At 36.5% G+C, this 20,732-nt stretch overlaps 1 protein-coding gene and 1 long non-coding RNA gene across 6 annotated transcripts in view; one reads left to right on the top strand and one right to left on the bottom strand.

Annotated features, from left to right (window-relative positions):
• The window catches only part of RALYL (RALY RNA binding protein like), a 415,465-nt gene that overhangs the window by 84,580 nt on the left and 310,153 nt on the right, over positions 1–20,732 (top strand). The gene's annotated exons all lie outside the window — the stretch shown is intronic.
• LOC310893903 lies at positions 7,655–19,284 on the bottom strand. The gene is made up of 2 exons (XR_014579402.1): positions 11,521–19,284; positions 7,655–11,128 (listed from the first exon to the last, which is right to left on the bottom strand). It is a non-coding gene; the product is annotated as an uncharacterized lncRNA (long non-coding RNA).

Genomic DNA, 20,732 nt, shown 5'->3' with positions numbered 1-20,732 from the left:
TGGTAAAAATATTGACTATACTATCATGTTCCTTACTTCCAAACACAAAAGCATAATAATATATAGGTATTCACATTCTACTAGTATTGCATTGTGGGTGATGGTCACACTAGGAAACTGCTAAAAAACCAACCACTAGGTTATGTGGCTATGTGCTACCAAACTCTATTGTAATGAACTGAAGTTATCTTGAAGAATTCACTTTGGTTTCATAGACAAAAGAATCACTGTAATTCTCATCACTTTGAACTTCATAAAAGTTTACCTAGAAAAGTACTTGTTGCAACATAATTATTAGGAGAACTGCAAATGAGGAAGGAAAAAAAGAAAAAAAAATAAAAAATGCAGATCACAAATGTTGGGAGGTAATATAAAAATGCAGGGCATGTAAGAAAAACTGCATGTCCACTGGATATCCTTGAATACTGGAGTAAAAGATGTAGGACAAAAATCAGGTAAAATTCATTCAAAAAGACACTTTTGTGTGTGTGTGTGTGCTTTTTGGCTATTTATTTTCTTTCTTTTATTTTCTGTGAACAATTAATTGTTCACAGATCAAGCATTCTTTGTTTTTCAGTTCCTTTTATTGTAAGCTGACCCCAAAATATTTTCTCCCTCCTTCTTTGTTCCAAATGCAGCCACACATGAGGGTAGCCTGTCCCCAAGGTGTGCCATAATGCAGTCCTGAAGTTAATCCAATTTTACTACAGATATCCAATTATGAAAAAAAGTAAGCATTTAATTAACATATATCAAGAAAGTATTTCTAATATAAATAGGGAACTGCTACTGCTGTAGTCTTCGTGATTCCAGAAACCCAAATTTAAAGAGTAGGCATTCAAAACAGTGCAAGTATACAGAAAAACTGTCTCAAGAGATTTTAGCCTAAGTAAAATCTGACCCTATTGTCTGTATATGCATCAAGGGGATAAAAGATAAGAGAATATGCTTATTAATGTCAGTGTTGGTATGTATAACAATCAATTAATTCCAAAGAGATACTGGGAGAAACTTCCTGACAGTTATTACAGTCACAGTTTGAATTAGCTTCCCCAGAGGAGTTATGAGGCATCTGAAATGTTACAAAAGAAACTGTCTGCTGGTGACAGCAGAGCATACTGTATTCTGTCATCCGGAAAATCCCTTCTATTTTAGTGTTCTTCATCACAGGGATGTTTGCACAGGAAAAAAAGGAAGCTATGTGTTACAGAATATGTAGAAAGAAAATATATTTAGCATTGATGCACCTATACTATTGGCTGATATGAGTTCTTGGTATAGTCATTCCAGCTGTCATCTAAATTTTCATAGAATGATATAGAAACATAGAATGGTTTGGGTTGGAAGGGACCTTAAAGATCATCTAGTTCCAACCTCCCTGCCATGGGCAGGGTCACCTCCCACTAGATCAGGTTGCTCAAAGCCCCATCCAATCTGGCCTTAAACAATTCCAGGAATAGGGCATCCACAACTTCTCTGGGCAACCTGTTTCCATGCCTCATCACCCTCTGAATAAAGAAATTCTTCATAATACCTAATCAAAATCTACCATTTTTTCAGTTTAAAGCCATTGCTCCTTGTCCTATCACTACATGCCCTTGTTAAATTCTCTTTCCATTTTCCTTGTAGGCATGTTTTAAGGTACTGTAAGGCTGCTATAAGGTCTCCCCAGAGCCTTTTCTTCACCAGACTGAACAACCCCAACTCTCTCAGCCTGTCTTCATAGGAGAGGTGCTCCAGCCCTCTGATCATCTTTGTGGCCCTCCTTTAGACTCACTCCAACAGGTCTATGTCCCTGGGGCTCCAGAGCTCAACACAGTACTCTAGATGGGGACTAATGAGAGAATAATAGAGGGGGAGAATCAGTTCCTTCAACCTGCTGATCATCCTTCTTTTGATGCAGCCCAGGATATGGTCAGCTTTTGGGGCTACAAGCACATGTTGCTGACTCATGTTGAGCTTCTCATCGACCAACACACCCAGGTCCTTCTCCTCAAGGCTGCTTTCAATCCATTCTTCAAACAGCCTGTATTTGTGCTTGCGCTTGCCCCAGCAGAGATGCAGGACTTTGCACTTGGTCTTGTTGAACTTCATGAGGTTCATGAGGTTCTCACAGGCAAACTCAAGCCTGTCAAGGTCTGTCTGGATGGTATCCCATCCCTCCAGCATGTTGACCACACCACAGTTTGGTGTCATCGTGAAACTTGCTGAGGTTGCATTCAATTCCACTGTTGCCAATAAAGATATTAAACAGTGCCAGTCCCAATACAGGACCCTGAGGAATGCCACTCATCAATGGTCTCCACATTGAGCTGTTGACTCTTTGAGAGTGCAACTCTTTGAGTGTGACCAACCAGCTGATTTCTTCTTACTCACCAAGTAGTTCATCTGTCAAATCCATTTCTCTCAACTTTGAAGACAAGGACATCATGAAGAACAGCTTTGTCAAATGCTTTGTACAAGTCCAGGTAGATGATGTCAGTTGCTCTTGCCTTATCCAGCAAAACTGTAATCCTGTCACAGAAGACCCCCAGACCCGTGAGGCACAATTTGCCCTTAATTAAGCCATGTTGGCTGTCAACAATATCCTTGTTATTTTCCATGTGCCTTAGCATACTTTCCAGGAGGATCTGCTCCACGATCTTGCCAGGCACAGAGGTGAGACTTACTGGCCTGTAATTCCATGGGTCTTCCTTCTTCTTCTTTTTAAAAATGGGGGTCATATTTCCCCTTTTCCAGTCAGTGGAAACTGCGACTGCTTCTCAAATACGAGGGATTGTGGTTTAGCAACTTCATCTGCCAGTTTCCTCAGAACCTATAGATGCATCTCATCAGGTCCCATGGACTTGTGTACCTTCACTTTCCTTAGATGGTCTCAGACCTGATCTCCTACAGTGTGCAGTTCATCATTCTCCCAGTTCCTACCTTTGCCTTCTGCAACTTGGGCTCTGTGACTAGAGCACTTGCCAGTGACAACCAGGGTAAAAAAGTCATTGAGTCAGCCTTTTCCATATTCTGGGTAGTCAGGTCTCCCATTTCCTTCAGAAGAGGGCCCACACTTTCCCTGGTCTTCCTTTTATCGCTGACATTCCTATAGAAACTTTTCTTGTTGTCCTTGATGTCCCTGGTCAAATTTAATTCTAACAGGGCTTTAGCTTTCCTAACCTGATCCTGGCTGCTCAGACAGTTTCTCTGTATTCCTCCCAGGCCATCTATCCTTGCTTGTAGTGTCTGTAGCCTTGCTTTTTTTTGATTTTGGCCAGACATTCCTTGTTCATCCATGCAGGACTCCTGGTGGTTTTGCTTGACTTCCTCTTCGTTGCGCTGTATCACTCTTGAGCTTGGAGGGGGTTATCCTTGAATATTAACTAGATTTCTTGGGTTGCTCTTCCTTCCATGGCTTTTATAAAGTACCCTCCAGGCACTTTACCTTTTTACTCTGAAGAGGCCAAAGTCTACTCTCCTGAAGTCCATGGTTGTGAATTTGCTGTGAACCCTCCTTGTTTCTCTGAGGATCCACCTTCTCTAAACTAAACAGGCTTCTGTAAACTCCACCATCTCATGGTCACTGCAGCCAAGGCTGACCTTGAACTTAACATTTCCCACCAGTATTAATTATCATGTTAATTAATTGTATTAATTAATTATACGTAATTATTAATTATATTGATTATATTAATTATATTAATTATTATTAATTATTATCCCCCGTATTAATGAGAATGATGTCTAGCATAACACCTCTCCTTGTCTCCTTTATCAGTTGGAGAAGGAAGTTATCATCCTGCATTCCAGGAACTTCCTGAATTACTTATGCTTGCTCTGTTGTCCTTCCAAAACATTTAGGGGTTTTTGAAGTTCCTGATTAGGACCTGGACTTATGAGGCTGCTTCTATCTGTCTATAGAGAGACTCATTTTGTAATGCTTATCAGCAAGCACCATCTGGTCATTTTGTAGTATCTTCTTTTTTTATCAGCAGTGTGTGAGGAAAACACATTTGATCCTGCAACAAAAATATCTCCGTATAAAAAATATTATTCTTACTCCCTCATAAGTTTGGTCTTTTTTAATTATTATCTTTTCTGGAAAAAAAATATCAGTAAATACTATATAATAAAATAAGACTGGAAGGTCTTGTTATTTCAGACAATTACCTTATTTACAGTAAAACAATCATACAAATCTCCAAGATAATGGATAGGAAAACTTCTGTCATGGGACAGAACTGAAAACTACTTCAAGCAGAACAGTTTATTAGTAGTGATCTGTTCCATGAATGAAACCATAACAACATTAAGAACATGCTATCTGGGTGAATATAAGCTCTCAGTATTTCAAGTCCAGTTTATGACCAAATATAAAATGGGAATGTACATGCTTTAAACTTGTCAGTTCTTAATCCATGTTGTCAAAGCTGAAATTTTGATACCTCCCAAGCCAGTCTCTTCCAGCTGAAATTTGGGAAAAAAAAAAAAAAAAAAAAAAAAAAGCAGCTTTAATTGTACTAGCACTTGGTCTCTTTGGTTTTCTTTGTTTTTTATTGTGTTTTTTTTTTTTTCTTGGTCTTTGGTTTTCTTTAGGTGAAATTTTATACACATTACACAACTTTATAAAGATGTTAACAAGAAAAGATATGGGAGGTCCTTCCTCATCTTTGATGAGGATAATGATGAACTTGATATCTTAACAGCACAACACTGAATTTATTTCCTGACTGAGAAATTCCTTGCAAGGAAGAGACACCATCTAAAAGTTTATTGCATTTTTAAAATATATTCTGATTAACGGACATAGTTTCATGTCAGGAAGACTTGACTTAAATCTACCTATGGAGACAAAGTTTAGGAAACTCCTACAGGAGTTGATGAGTACAGGTAATTATTTTCCAAGTCTAATATTTCTTCAAGCATTAAACTCCTTGAACCCAGTCTCTCTCTCTCTTTTTTTTTTTTTTTTTTTTAACAAAGGTACAGCAATGAAAATTTTAGATGTTTCTACTATAAACATATGAAAAATTACAAATACAATTTTAATTAGTTTCAGTAGCTGTATTTTAACAAGGAGTAAGGAGCATAAGTATTTGATTTTGCTCCGCAGATGAATGCAGCTAAATAAGTAGAAGCAACAATTATTCTATTTCTCTGAACACTGATTTGAAGGACCTCATTAGGTTACATTGGTTGTAGATTGACAGATGAAATATATATATTTTAATGAATTCCAAGAATCTGCTGCAGCAATGCCTAGATTATAACCAATTTTCTAAGTCTGTATTTTTGAAAACATAATCACATATCAGACTTTTAAGTTCATGATTTTTTTTTCCAGTGGATAAAATTTGAATGTTTCAATTTGTCAATTTGTCTGTTGACAGGACTGTGCAGAGTAAATTTTGCTTATACTTCAACCACAAACTGTAATCATGAACTCCAGACATATAATCTATGCAAAGTGAAAACAAAGTATTCCAGTAATTTGCAGATCTTTTTTGTGCAAGTTTTAAGAAAAACACCACATATTGTGAGACACATCATAAAATTGTCATATGGCATTGCTGCACAGGTTGGGAACATTTTAACCTCAGGAGGCTGGCAGACTTCAGGATGAGGCATGGTTTGTGGTACCTCTTTGGCTTCACCACAACATTAATTTTAGAATTATTCTGTAGGAAAATACTTTACACAGTATCACAGATTTCTAGGTTGGAAGAGACCTCAAGATCATCGAGTCCAACCTTCGACCTAACACTAAGTTCTCCACTAAACCATATCGCTAAGCTCTACATCTAAACGTCTTTTAAAGACCTCCAGGGATGGTGACTCCACCACCTCCCTGGGCAGCCCGTTCCAATGCTTAATAACCCTTTCGGTAAAGAAGTACTTCCTAACATCCAACCTAAAACTCCCCTGTCGCAACTTTCGCCCATTCCCCCTTGTCCTGTCACCAGGCACGTAGGAGAACAGACCAACCCCCACCTCGCTACAGCCTCCTTTAAGGTAACTGTAGAGAGCGATAAGGTCGCCCCTGAGCCTCCTCTTCTCCAGGCTGAACAAGCCCAGCTCCCTCAGCCGCTCCTTGTAAGACTTGTTCTCCAGACCCCTCACCAGCTTGGTCGCCCTTCTCTGGACTCGCTCGAGCACGTCCATGTCCTTCCTGTAGCGAGGGGCCCAAAACTAAACACAGTACTCGAGGTGCGGCCTCACCAGAGCAGAGTACAGGGGCACAATCACTTCCCTAGACCTGCTGGCCACACTGCTTCTTATACAGGCCAGGATGCTGTTGGCCGTCTTGGCCACCTGGGCACACTGCTGGCTCATATTCAGCCGACTATCAACCAATACTCCCAGGTCCTTCTCGGCCAGGCAGCTTTCCAGCCACTCATCTCCCAGCCTGTAGCTCTGCTTGGGGTTGTTGCGCCCCAGGTGCAGGACTTTGTGGTTGTAAAAGCAAATAAATAACAACTGATTTTAGTACAACTTGCATTTATTATTCTATGAAGCAAAGATCTAACCTAGTAAAGAAGAAATATTTTCAGAAAATATATTTCAAACTATAATGATAAAAACAACAAATAGATTATCATTAAAAGTGACTGGAAGGTCACTTTTAAAATCAAAAGAGTCTTAAATACATATTAGGTATTTAGAAATTATTTATTGTGTTACTTTGTTATTTTGTATTTATTTTATTACAAAAATATTTTGTAATTAATTATTTATCAGAACATGGGTTTCTCTTTTAGAATTGTTCTCTTTTTAAAGACTATTTCATTAGAAAGATAGAAAAAAAATTTATAATATAGCTTGCTATTGCATTCAGTGAAATTTCTTTATCCAGTCACAAATTCATACTATTTAAAATTTGTTGAGTGAATTTTGAATCTCTGAAAATTTCATACCTTCTGCACTTATGTTGGATAACTCTTAGAAATTTGAGTTATTTGTCTGTAAATCTTATGCTTTTATGTTTTAAAGCATGATCTTTATGCTTTTTATCTTATATGTTCAGAATGACTGTGTAATTCCAGCCCTGCATAGCATTGTTTTCCTCATATTTTGGCTGCAGTCAGTAAAAGCTATACTACTCAACATTTTTTCTTATATGTAAATATACATACTACATGAAGTACCTCGGGCGGGGGGGGGGGGGGGGGGGTGCGGGGGGGGGGTGCGGGGAGGGGAAGAGAGAGAGAAAGGAGAAAAAGAAATACTTAAATAGTAACTCTATCCTTTTCCTATATTTCTTATATTATTTAACGGAAGTTTCTCAAAAGTTACACCAACACTCAAAGAGAAAGACATGTCAGTCCTGTAACCTGCCATTTGGTAAATCTTGTCATGAAGGCACATAAAAAGTATCAAATTTTGGAAGTGTAGTGGTAAAAGATGCTTTCCAGAATCTTTAAAAATAATTCGATATGCTTACATTGTACACCCACTTATTTTTTTATCTGATATATTAGTCAGTGATGGCATTCAACATAACACCAAAGCCTTGTAAATTGGTACCTAATTGATCAATAAGTATGCCTGACCAAACAGATACAAGAAAATAATACGATATCATATATATGATTATGATATCTATGATTTTGAATACATTAACTCATCTTTCCACAGGGAAAGTATAGTCCATATCAACTGATTACTGGTGTTTGAGTTACTTTTTGCAAAATGTCAAATTGACATTTCACAGATATACTCTCTTACAATATTATGGCAGTAGTTTTCTCTGTATTCTAATTTATTTGAAGGTTGAAATAGGCATCCTCAAATGGAGTTTAAATCCAGTTTTTTTATTTATTTTGTCCTCTGTGTGTTCTAGTTTCCACATCTTTATGTCATAGCTAATTATTTAAAAATGAAAGTTGACTATGTCATTTTGCCTGAGTCCATTAACTTGAGTGCAATCCTGCCTGTTTTATCTGCAGAAATGTAGATCCTCCTTAGGGGCTTTAACCAGATGGGCTGCTACTAGTACATTGAACTGCCAGCCAAGAGAGCAGATTTCTGACAGGCATTAATATGGGTTAGAAAAGGATTCTTCCAATACAGAAAATAAACAAGTATTTTTAGCAGTGCTGCTTTCCCCAGTAGTTGCTTTCAAAACTGGGGTTCCATTCTTTATTTTGTTTGGTTGCTTCAGGAATATAATGCTATGAGCAAGGACTTTATATTTTAAGTGCTCTCTGTTTAAAATATAGGTACTTCTCTGGCTCTTCCCAAACTTTTTTTCTTTTCTTTTCCTCTAAGAAAAATCTGAAAGATGTGAAAAGTTTTCTTTGCTGTTGCAGTCATGCTGATTTTGCATCATATTCTGCTCATCACCCTCTTTTATGCCTCACAATTACTCATTTGTGAGGTTAGATAGACTAATTTTGAATGGATAACAGCAATTACTATTCTAGTATGATCAGTTATTTTTTAAAGTTCCTCCAGAAATAAACGTTATGAAATGTTTCAGACATAAGTTTCCATAAGGACAAATAAACTTTTTCTTAAGTTTTCTGTTTCAGAAACCTCACAGTTCTGGTGAAGTGTAGTGCTTATGCTTTTTATTCTTTTATACAGTAATGCTTAAGAAGATCTTGCCCTGTTCTTAAGTAGCTTAAATGATGGTAGTCATATTATAGAAGGGATATGGAGAATATTATTATTATTTATTTATTTTTAGCACATAGTAACTTCTTTCCTCTTCTGAACACAATCATGGGAAAATATACATATTTCAAGGTTTAGTAATGTAACACTCAGATCAGCAATGTTGCTGTTTCTCTAAGAAGTACCCCACTCTTTTTGTGCTTAGATAGCTGAACAGAGACAAAAAACAATGTCTCAAAGTGACATAACACAGTACATTCTCTTCAACGCATGGTCTTGGTGGTAAAATATACTTACTGGTATACTGCTGTTGGTTGGCCAGATGTTTTGGTTTTGTTTATGTAAAAAGTGCCACTGTATGCCAGTGTTCTGGATGCGCATTGACATTTAAAAGTTCCATTTCCATTTACATGTAATATACACATTTCAATCAAGGTATTTATTCAGGGAATATAGAGTATTCACATTCTGATGATGTAAAAAGAAGAATGAAACTTTAATTTGATTCTCAAAGTCGTTTTCTGCCTACCTGCATAGAACCATTTTCTTCACTGTGCATAATTACTTTGTACTGATGAGAAAGACTGATGCTGAATACAAAAATAATGAAAGGGTTAAATTACTATCAGATTTGATATGCTTTGTATTAAGTCACAGAATTCCAAATGTAGCCGGTTACATGGAAACAGAGTAAAGTTTGCTAAGAATTAGGTGAATTACAAGATCACTTGCCTTGAAGTTCTGTCATCATGAGTCCAAAGAGATTCATACAGGAGGCCAGGACAATGCTAACATAACTTTATAGGTAGGCAGCACTGATGGCACAAAATATCTAATAAATGAAAACACACTGCAAATAGACGTGAAATCACTGTTTTGTAGAGTGGAGATAAATCCCTGTAATAATGGAGAGTTTCATGAATATCGTGAGAAGTATACTAAAGATTTGAGAGATAAGGTTATAGTCAAGATAATGCCAGGTCTGTACTAAAAATAAAAATAAGAAGTCTGAGTTAAGACAGCAAATAAAAATTATTACATATTTAATTGTATTTAAAACAAGCAAACCAATTAAAAAAAAAAAAAAACACCACTGTGGTTTGACTGAAGAGGTAAAGCTTTTACTCTGTTTGATCAGATCACTCCCCTGAAATAATTGATGTATGGGGTTCACTGAACTTTTTAATGGATTTATCTGTGTATTTATTAATATATATATTTATTTGTGAAGATTGTCACAAGTAGCTAACATTAAAATTAGAGCTAAAAGACTGAAAAAGATGTATCAATTAAGAACTGGATCAAGGGTTCAGTTTCTGATACAGGTGAAGTTAGAATTTTTTGCAGATTTCAGTGGCAGCAAAGAAAAAATAGGCAAAGAATTCAATTCTATGTGCTCTCCTATAGGACACTTTCACACAAGTTTATGTTTCTCACACATTAAAAAAGAAGATAGTGAGATAAAGAGCTCTGAATAATGTGCATGGAGTCACTGTTGCTGGCAAACTTTTTTGAAACAGGAGATGGTGCCTATGAATACATTGTGTCTGGTGTTCTCCTCATAAAGTTTGAAAGAGTCTAAGAAATGAAGTAGGGAATGAAAGCAAGAAAAGGAGGAGAGGTGTGCTGGGATGTAACAAGTGAGCTGAAGAAAGAGTTGACCATAGGAAGAGAGTAAGCACAAAGGAAATGAACAGATGAAAGTTAGCTAAATCAAGAGAGAAATTTCTACAAGAGCAGAAAACTCCAAGGAGTTTACATTGTTTGTCAGACAACTATTTTCTTTATGACATTGCTTTCACTTTTGTATCTGAACATTTCCATATTAAGTAGTAAATATTTAAGTAATAATAACAGTTTATAAAGATATAAAATTTAAAAATGAGATGATCAACAGGTAGATGGAGACAAAAATAAAAAATGGGAAATTACCACTGCAAATAGTAGAAAGTAAAAAAGCATAAAATGGAAAGAAAAAAAAAATCTTAAAATCACAAGAACTGTGAAATTTTTCTGCAACAGGTTAAAAAAACAGTGAAGAAAATATATCAGATTGCTGCTAAAACTGTTTTGGATGTTTTAATTCCAGGGTGTCCTAATGGATATACAACAAAGACCTCTTAATGATAGTAGGAACTAGATATATATCTCAGATCCTTTTAACACCTCTCTAGTTAGTTAGCTAGTTAAAATTGGAGTCACTATAATTTCCAAATACACTTTGGCAACCTTAGCTGATATGTCTTAGCAAGAACATTACCACTGGAAACTGAGGAACAGAGATAGTTGAAATTAATGTTGCAATCTGAACCTTATTTTTAGACAGATAGTTTAAGATTAGAGGAAAATAATTATTTCAGATCATATATTTTAGCTGTCGAACTAGTACAGTCATTTCAGAGTACAACTTCCTTGGTTCCAGATCAATCAAGAGAGGTTCTTTTCCTTACTTGAAGAAGTTCCTAATGAAAGCTTCAGCTATATCATCTCTTGAATGCGATCTGTTTCTTTCCCTCATTTATTATTGCTAATAATGGAGAAAAAAACAAAACAGAAAAAAATAAAATAAAATCACTTTCATCTCTTTATAGGGCTGAGAAAGACAGTTCTGCACAGACTGAAACCTGATCCCGGCTGAAACTACCCATGTGTTCACAGAGCTGTCTGGCAGGGTGCTAACCAACACTTCTTTTGTCTCTGAAGCACAAATTCTTTTCAAATTAATCAGATAAATTTGCTACACTTTGAATTAGCTAGAGATACCATCAAACCAACTCCATGTCCAACATTTTCTGAGTGAGAAAGCTCCCAGTGATGCCCCAAGGAACAGTAATGTGCTCAGAGAGCAGCTGAGGCACACAGGTTGTATACAGCAGAAGGTAACAAGCATGTGTTTAGGCAGAGCTGCCTGACACTTACTCTTAAAGTGCTACTTTTTCTTAATATCTTTTCTTGTTGCTTTTTGCTATGTTGTCAAACTTCATTCAAGATCTGGGGAGCATCCGCCCTAGACAGGAGGGCTGGGAAAGAGTTTTTTGGCAGTAGCCACTTGTTCCTTTTCCAGGTGGGAATTAACACTCCATAGGTCTTTCCCTGAAAAGCAGTTTGAAAATTGTTACTTCTTATTTTTCTCTAATGGAACATCAGTAGAAAATAAGAACGCTGTAGGAAAAGTTGCGAGAAAAATAGTCTGCCAAATTCTGTGCACATAATTACTTTATTATTTGCCAATTAGAAACACTCCTAAGTGAGCTGGTGTAGCCCAGGCCCCTATGTAAGACTTCTAACTGCATAGAATAAGAAAGCTATTACTTTCTGAAATCATCATTGCATGTATGAGATTTATCAGTGGATAAGTGCAAAGTACAATCCACATCTCCACCAGCTTGCTGCTTGCAAGCATCAGGTACCTCTGCAGAGGCAGGTATAATTGAGTTATTTAGCAAACACGTCATACCTTCATTAAGAGCACTCTGAGTTTAGAGCAGATATGTTAATGTGAAAATAATCTCTCCTGCTTTATTTTGATACACAATCCGCTTTGGACACATATTCAAGGAGGTTTTAGATTTGATTTTTCAGGAAGATTTCCATTTAAGGATGGAAACTGTGACAAATGTTAGGAAATTTTCAGAACAGCTTTAGTGAACAGAGCATGGCCATATCAATGCTTGACCTTCCAAAAAGTCATCTTGCAGTGCATTTCCATTGTTGCATGAGGGTTTCTTGCCAACATTTCACAAAAAAAAATAAAATAAAAAAAAATCTGTCCAAAACAGCTCCCCAGTGTGGAAATATATCAAGCTCCATTAAATAGTAAGCCAACTGTACTGTTTATAGGTGTATTCGATTTTTTTTTTTTGATTATATGTAATTTTATATGGTAGATGGGAGAACATGGTCTTTCATACCATCAAAATTCCTGAGTTGTCATTGCGAGGGACTTTTAAGCAATGATGTTGCAATTTGTAGAGCTTTTTTTCTTCAAGCTTTGGGTAAATCTTCCTAGTTACAAACTTTCCTGTTCCCTCTCTGGAGAATTGAAAATAGCAGAAATTAAACTTAAATCCAGTGGGAAGAAATCAAAACAAGCAAATAAACAAACAAACAAACAAAACAGAAAACACATTTCTGAAGTTTAAATACCTTACAAGCAAGCACATAGTCACTGAACACTGATTAACGTGCTGCGAGCAGAGACATAAGCTAGGCCTCTGTACCATTCAGGAATTCAGAGAACAATCCAACCTCTCCTCTCCCAATCTCTCCCCAGTCCTTGATCTATGCCAGAGCCAGGAGTAGCCGAAGAGGGACAGAGATGCTGAAGGTGCAGGAGTGTGCAGGAGCTGACACACATCCAAGCCGATCTCTGCAGTTTTCACAGGCTACTGCTTTCCTTTTCCAAGCAAGGGAGAAAAGGCACCTCACTAAGATCTTTGCAAGTTTTTCCTTAGAAGAAAGTTTTCTTTTTCAGACAAAACCCTCAGTCAAAATGTTCTGTAGGAACCCAGAAATTCTGTGTATCTTGTAACTTCTTTCTCCAATGCAAAATTTCCTTCCCATCTAAGCTCATTCAGGATTAAACAAAACAGCTGAGACTGTCTCAGGTGAATTTGATAAGCAATGAGAACTAGCCAAAACCATAAACACCTTATTACAATCTAATATTGCTTTTCTTCCATTTTTTCCTTCCTTTTTTCTTTCCCTTTCCCAGTAGCAAATAATTGTCACCAGAGCCTGGTCTGAAAAAAAAAACACAATTCTTTTACCTTCCCTATCAAAGTGGAAACATAGTAGAGAAATTAGTTTTTTCAGTACTAAAAAGATGATACTGTGGATTAACTTTTTGTTGGACCACATGTAAGAAATTGGCACTACAGTTTAAGTACTGAGGACTGTGTCAACTGGAGATATTTTTTTTCTGTACAAGTCCTCTAAGCTGAGGTCAGTCTATTATTCCTGTTAATTGGCTTATTTTTTTTCCTGTCTCATCTATAGAGATTGTTGGTGTTTTGTTTTTTTTTTCGTTTTGGTCTTTTTTTTTTTTTGGTGTTGGGTGTTGTTGTTCGCTTGTTGTTTGTTTGTTTGTTTGTTTTTCTTTTTTCACTGATTAATGGAATTGTAGCAAGAATGTTTTGTTCTTTGATAGTGTGCAAACTTGATTTAGTCAGCATTTCCTATTTTTTCTTGGTCTAAACAAAAATGAGAGTCTCTGAATTCCTAATGACTAAATTAGTAGGACAAATGTCTCCTCCTAGGAGAATGTCTTCTTTGTCATTTACCTCCAAACTTTCTTCTTTTCTTTTTCTTCTCTTTTCTTCTTTTCTTTTTCTTCTCTTTTCTTCTCTTTTCCTTTTTTTTTTTTTTTTTTTTTTTTTAAATCTCAGGCTGTTTAACCTTGCTTAAATCATGACAGCAAATGAGGTTAATTTAAATGAACTGCATACTCCTATAAATTAGTAAATAAGACAGTCAATTAACCAAATTAGATCTTATTGGAAATTGGCTGCTGCCATCTGGAAATGTGTTATTAGACTTTATAGTTGGCATGACCTTTAGAGCTGGATCTAGCAGGATTTTTTATGTCTCCAAGAATTGCTTGACTTGGAAGAAGAAGTATTTGCAAAGCCTTTTTAATATTTCTGTACTTACTGAATAACTAGATTGGGATATATCATATTCCTATTGATGAAGAGGTAGTTGAATATGTATGGAATTTCTTATTGAAAAATCTGAATTACATGTCTATGCATTGGCATTTGTTACTCTGATTTTCTTTTTTCTTTATTATCTAGTCTTCTGATAGTCTTCTGTGGAATCAATCATAGTGAGACTGGCCTTTATTTGTCAAACTTTAAGCTGCTTATCTCCTTTTTAAACTGCCAGGTTTGTTTCCCATTTAGAACTTTTAGTGAAAATAAGGGCATGCTTATATTGAATAGTGAAGTTTTGAGGTATTGTTTCAGTGGTATCCAGGCTATCCTCTCTGTAGATAGCTCAGATGAGTGCTACCTGGACAGAAAGTTGCATGTATGTGCATGCTTTCTATTGCCCTAGGAAAATTACAGGGCAATGCTGTTCTGGGGGTAGTTTGTTCAGTGCTGTCTTGGGAATGGCTGTATTACATGGCCAAGTATTTATGTTATTGAATGTATTTGCCATTACCTTCAGTATATGAAAGCTGTAATAGCTTGCTGACCTCATTCAGGATGCTTAACCTGCAGCCTGTACAGGTTTGGAGACAACTTATATTGAGGTTGAGTCTCATCCTTCTGCTGGCCCTGTTTCCTCAAGGATTTTGTCAGCAAGTGGTGGACTGCCCAGGTAGGTTGCTCAGAGAGGTTGTGGAACCTTTATCCTTGGAGATATTCAAAAGCCATCTGGACGTGAGCTTGGGCAATTGGCTTTAGGTGCCCCCCTTCCTTGATGGGGTGCTCCCCCATCTCACAAGCTATTGAGATGGTTGGACCAGATGATATTCAGAGGTCCCTTTCAACCTCAAACATTCTGTAATTGTGACTGGATAATTCATGCTTGTGGCCTCTGAAGCTTCTTATTGGTGTTTCTTATAATGCCTTCTCTTTCATAACACAGAGACATGTTCTCCAACACGATCAGGTAACAGACCCTTGCAAAGAAAGAAAGAGTAGAAAAAAGTTGACAAACTCCTGGGTTGTTGACCTAAGCCCCTGGGGTAAAATGATTTGCTTCAAGTCATAAACTGCTTTTTACTCTGTCAAGAAATGTGTTACATGATGCATGGCTAATATGCAGTAAAGCTGTCACTGTATTACACCCACATGCACAAACAGACCGGCTGTGGTTCCCAGATGCCACAGAACTGGTCATATGGCTAGGAAGTTCCCCCAGCTGTGGGAAGAACTGATTTCTCAAAGCAGAGAGAGCATTTGAGTTAAACAAGCAGAAAAATATATATATTTCCAGATATCGGATAGAATCTGTTTGGGAAGAGGAGGGATTTGGACAAAAAGAGCACTACTGTGCCACAATCAACAAAAGCTTCATAAGCATATATATGTTTTATACATAGGTGTCATTAAAACTCAGAACAGATATGCCTTACCTAAGCATCTACTCCTATGTGTTCAATGAATATGTTTTCTTTTTAATGTCTTTCCAGTGGTATCTTATGAATGGGTATTGCTCTAAAATGGACTTTAAATTTTGTGCTATGTAGATTTCCATAAAATAATTACTACAGATTCATTGCTTAGCATGGGATCTGCAACTCTTCATATTTAGAAAAACTATATGAACAAATCATGGAGTTCAATAATTATTTTGAATACTTCAAATTACTGGAGAAGTAAAAGACTTTACTGATCAAAATCTGGACTGAGGCCTGGAGTGTTAGAGACCCTAAAATGTCTTCCCTGACTGGCTCTTGACAACTTAGCAGCTGCTGACAAAAGGCAGAATTCATGATACAGTTCCTAGAAACTCATCTACTACCACTGTTGTGTCCTGGGAGATTTTTATGTGATACTGACCAAACCGAAGAGCTCCATTGTAGAAAAAATGTATGCCTTCTGGAGGGGCAGCAAGTAGTTGAATGAAAAGGGAGAAAATATCTGTTGCAAGACTTTCATATGATCTCTTCTATAAGGTAACAAAGGGTTGTTGGAACAGCTCAGATCCTTCGGTGTCTCTGTTTTTCTTCAGTTCCACAGAGTTGTGGATATATTGCAAGAGAGACTGAGGTCTGGAGGCCCCTACAGTACTTCTTGAAGAAGTAAGACTGAGACCTGCAACCACTTTAGAGGCCAGGTTTATCTTAGTCTTATTTAATTTAGAAGCTGAGTATCTAGGGAGCCATGAAGAATGAAATAACATAGAAACAAAGTTGGATGTGGCAGTGAAAATGTTTGTTTACAGTGAGGTAGGGATCCACTTAATTGCAAGCATTAGGTGACAGGAAAGCATAAATACTATGTAACTGTTACACTCATTCAGGTAGACCCTTAAGACTCCTGGATTTTATTTTATTTTTTTTCCTGGGGTGGTGGGAGTGAGAAAGGGAGATGATCAAAAACTAGTTTGCTTGCTTTCCTTAGGAGGCAGTCAGGTGTCATGGTTAATATGCATTGTGCTGTTCCAAAACTTCTGATATTACTTTGTAAATGACTTTTCAGCAACATAATTTTTTGTCTATTATTTTAAAAGTTTGGTTTATTTCTAGATGTTTTCACAACATAACTTTCATTTTACTAACTTTCTTCAGAGTGACTACCAGGTAAGAATTTCTATCTGTGATAGTTGTAGAGAAGAGATTTTTTTGAATTCTGTTATATCACTGAAAATAATGATTGGAAATGTCAATAATTTAATACCATTTTCTTGCAAGTGTCTCCTGTATAAACATAAAAATTAGGTATTAATCTTGTACTCTTGAACACTCAATACTAGACAAAATTGTTAGAAAGACATTTAAATACATAAATCACACTAATAAAGGTAGTGTGAATGTACTCTTCTTGTGATTTTACTGAAATACAGTGCTTATCAGGAATGTACATCAAGAAATTATAAATTCTTAATGCCACTATCTCTGCCCAGAGATTCTCATTTCTCTTGGTCTCAAACTGTAGCATTTGTTTGCTTATAACTGTGACAGTATTTCTGCTTGCTTCAGAATTTTGCCTAATTAGCTGATTTGATAGATCTGTGGAACTGAATATATTTGTATATCTGCCTGGGAGCATGAGAAAGTAGTAAATAGATAAGCTGTCTCTTCTGCTCCACTGGTGCTTTGCATCCACTGGTGATGCTGTATCAGAACTCTGGAATATTAAATCACCTGACAGTCATTATATCATTAAGACTGAATATACTACTAGGATGTATTAAATATTAGCCCTGAATACAAGTCATATTAGCTCTCTTTGTCCTTGTCTTTGTTGCTAGATTTAACTAATATGAATTTAATGTATTTCTCTAAAAATATATGCAAAATAAAAGATTTCATAGCAACAGTTGAAGTTTTGGGATAAATAAAACTTTACCATGCACAGAGCACAAGTAGCTTGTTTACTCCTAATCTAAACTGCCACTTGCAACTGGAATTGGTCTTCTCAGTTATATCAGTGCTGTTCAGCATACTTAAAGTAATATCAGGTTATTCTTCAAGGGAAAAAATGCATGAAGTGACATAGATTTTTAAACTGTTATATTATAAAATGCAAAACCTATGATTATTTCTTTGCTCAAAACTATCCAGGGCGTGTTAGTGTAATGGGCAAATTTTTGTCGGCTTCCTCTCTTCTGTAAATATACAGCATCATGTTGTAGTTCCTCTGTTAAAAATAGTTTAATGTGAGGACAACAATAAAAAAATAGACTTTTTTTTTTTTTCTTGTTACCACTGGGGGAAACAAAGTCAATACATTGGAATAGAGGTAGAAGGAGTCTGAACTTGAGACGTGAGCTTTTTAGCTTTTTTAAGGAAACCTTAGTTTCTATAGATGGGAGATTTTGACCCTTCTTTTTCTATAGAGTTGGCCTTCCTTTGGCCAAGAAAGAACATATGAACAATTTTGTATCCTAAGTTAGCTATCTTCTGTGGTATGATAGGGAAAATGAATAGGAGGCTCTTCTAAATTCTCTTCCCAATAGGCAGTTAAGTAATTACTCAGTGGCTCTTTTTGCTCTCTAAAGTTAATCTTCCTTTTGCTTTGACTTCTGAAAAATCAGAGGAGCAAAAAAGCATCAGTGTTGGTTGTATCTTTCTGGGGAAAGATTTGCAAATGAGGAGTTGAGGACTTCCATGGAAGTAACTGGAAGGCAAGACAATTTTACTAGTACTTCTACTCAGAGATCTATAGAAAACCAAGTGATAATGGGGAAAAATAATGTGAGGAAATATTATTTACTAATTTATTATTTCCTGTGTTCCTGTGGAACTTCTATTCTAGCAAATGCAGTTAATTTACTTAGTTTCCCTGTTTTCTGTGTTGTTGTTTTGTTGTTCTTGTTGTTGTTTTCAGAACAGTGTATTTACTATGTAGAATTCTTTCTTAATATTTAAATGAAATAGAATAAAAGTTATTGATAATAGATAGAAAAAGTCTTAAATCCATTTCAGATGCTAAAAAAGACGCATAATTTCTAAAAGTTATAAAATTATCACAATATTTTTCTAACTTTTGCAAGAATATGAATCGCAAATGTCTGCTTTGAAATAATTTACTCTTAAAAAACTATGAGTGGCATTTTAAATATAGGGTGAAAAAATCTGTTTTTTAGAAAGGAGTGTTCACTATATTTTGCTTTCTCAAACTTTGTATTCTATGCGTGCATTATCTCAGTATAGCTTTTGCTGAGGTTTTATCTGATTGAGGTTGCATAGAGTGGAACATATATGTTTAGCTAAGTAACCCTTGTACCATATTTATATCTCAGTGTGGTACAGAACAAGTCTTGCTTTCTCCATGTATCGTAATTTGTTTGTCATAAACTTCATGAAACATCAAGGGAGACTATAGCAGCTGACAGAAACGGGTGCTGCACCACTGATTTAAATGGATTTAAGCCTGCCTACATCCATCATAGACTTGGTTGTCTTCCAAAATATATATATTTTTTTTCTGTTGGAAATGACAATTTCAGATTGTTCCACTTGTAATATTGCTAGAATTAATGATGGTATTATGCAGTGAAATGTAACTGGCCAGATTCTGCCAATTGGATTTCTTATTAGGCAACCATGTTCTATGTTTTTGCTTGTATTGCAAAAACAAACATATTTCCAAAATCAATTTTGGGGGGGGGGGGGGGGGGGCTGGAGAAGAGGAATGGGAGGACGATGACACCTTTCTTTTGGTAGTCTTACTCAACCTTCATTACCATGTTGATATGCATACAGACTGCAAACAGCACTTGGCTAGCCAGTCATTCTGAAAATGTTGCTCTCCTTTTGTTGCATCAGATGTTAAATTGTCTCTGCTTTTGAGGCTAGCCATACAGTCACAATATCGCTTCTCCCAGCTTATTTCCAGTTGGTGTCAAACACTTTATTCCTGCTCCCAGATGGCTCCTGATGTCAGCATCTTCCCTACTTCCTGCTATATTTAAGCAACCCCCCTTTCTCTTATGCTATTCCTAATGCTTGAGAAGAGATTTTTGTAAATGCCTGTTGGGTTACTTCATTATCCCCTTCAAATCCCTCCGTAATTCCCCTTTGCTCTGATGCCTGCAGGGACCTTCCCAACAGTTAGCCTAGTGATGTGTTATGACTACTGCCAATATGGTCCCACGGTTTCCGTGTGCTCTCCTGTCTATATCCATCTGTTCTCTCTCCTCTTGTGCTCAGGATATGCTTATGCTCTTGTCACTGTAGCTAGACAGGAGAACTGAAGTTTAAATTGGCTACCGAGAACACAGACAGCCAGGAGCTCAGCATACGGGCTGACCTGGCCTGGTCCTGAGATGTGGCCTACCTCTAGCCCTACTCCTCAGGAGCAAGTGACCTTTGTCCTCTGTTCTTCCTCGAAGAGTGTGCAGGTACTGTGTGCCACAGTCAGGATCCCTGTAATGAGTGTTGCCCTTCTCCAGGTAGCTCTCATCCAGCTTTAAAAATCTAACTTGCCTGAGGCAATCATTTGAAATTTATTAAGTGGCAAGGAAAACACAAGGGGATATACTTTCCTTATGTTGCAAAATTGGTACTGAATTTCAGATAAATCACAGACTAGCAAAGTGAAAAGAATATGCAACTTTAATATAATCAAACAGAAATCTAAAGTTTTTGAGTCTCAACTAGCAATACAGACTAAATACTGCAAAGAAAAAAAAATCAGATATTTATTGGTGTTAACAAGTCATAGCTCAGTAAAGGAGGGAAGATAATATCACAAGTTCTTGATATTTTTAAAAGTTATGCATGAATGCAAATAGAAAAAGTAACAAACATATGATGTAAAGACCAAGCAGCAAATCACCAAAGATGCCTTAATACCTAATGTATTGGGCAGCCAGTCTTGGTTGTGATCTAGGCATAATCAAGCCACCTTTGAGAGCCTCTGCTGCAATCTTGCTTATCATCTAGAGTTTTAAGGCAATAAAGTAATCTTGTGCATTCTTGGAATTTAAGCATTTAGGTATCTGTATCTGTG

The sequence above is a fragment of the Anser anser genome, assembly GCF_964211835.1.
Source record: "Anser anser genome assembly, chromosome: 2".
NCBI classification, from domain to species: domain Eukaryota; kingdom Metazoa; phylum Chordata; class Aves; order Anseriformes; family Anatidae; genus Anser; species Anser anser.
The sequence above is the reverse complement of the archived record's forward strand: the minus strand, read 5'-3'. Positions and strand labels throughout refer to the sequence as shown.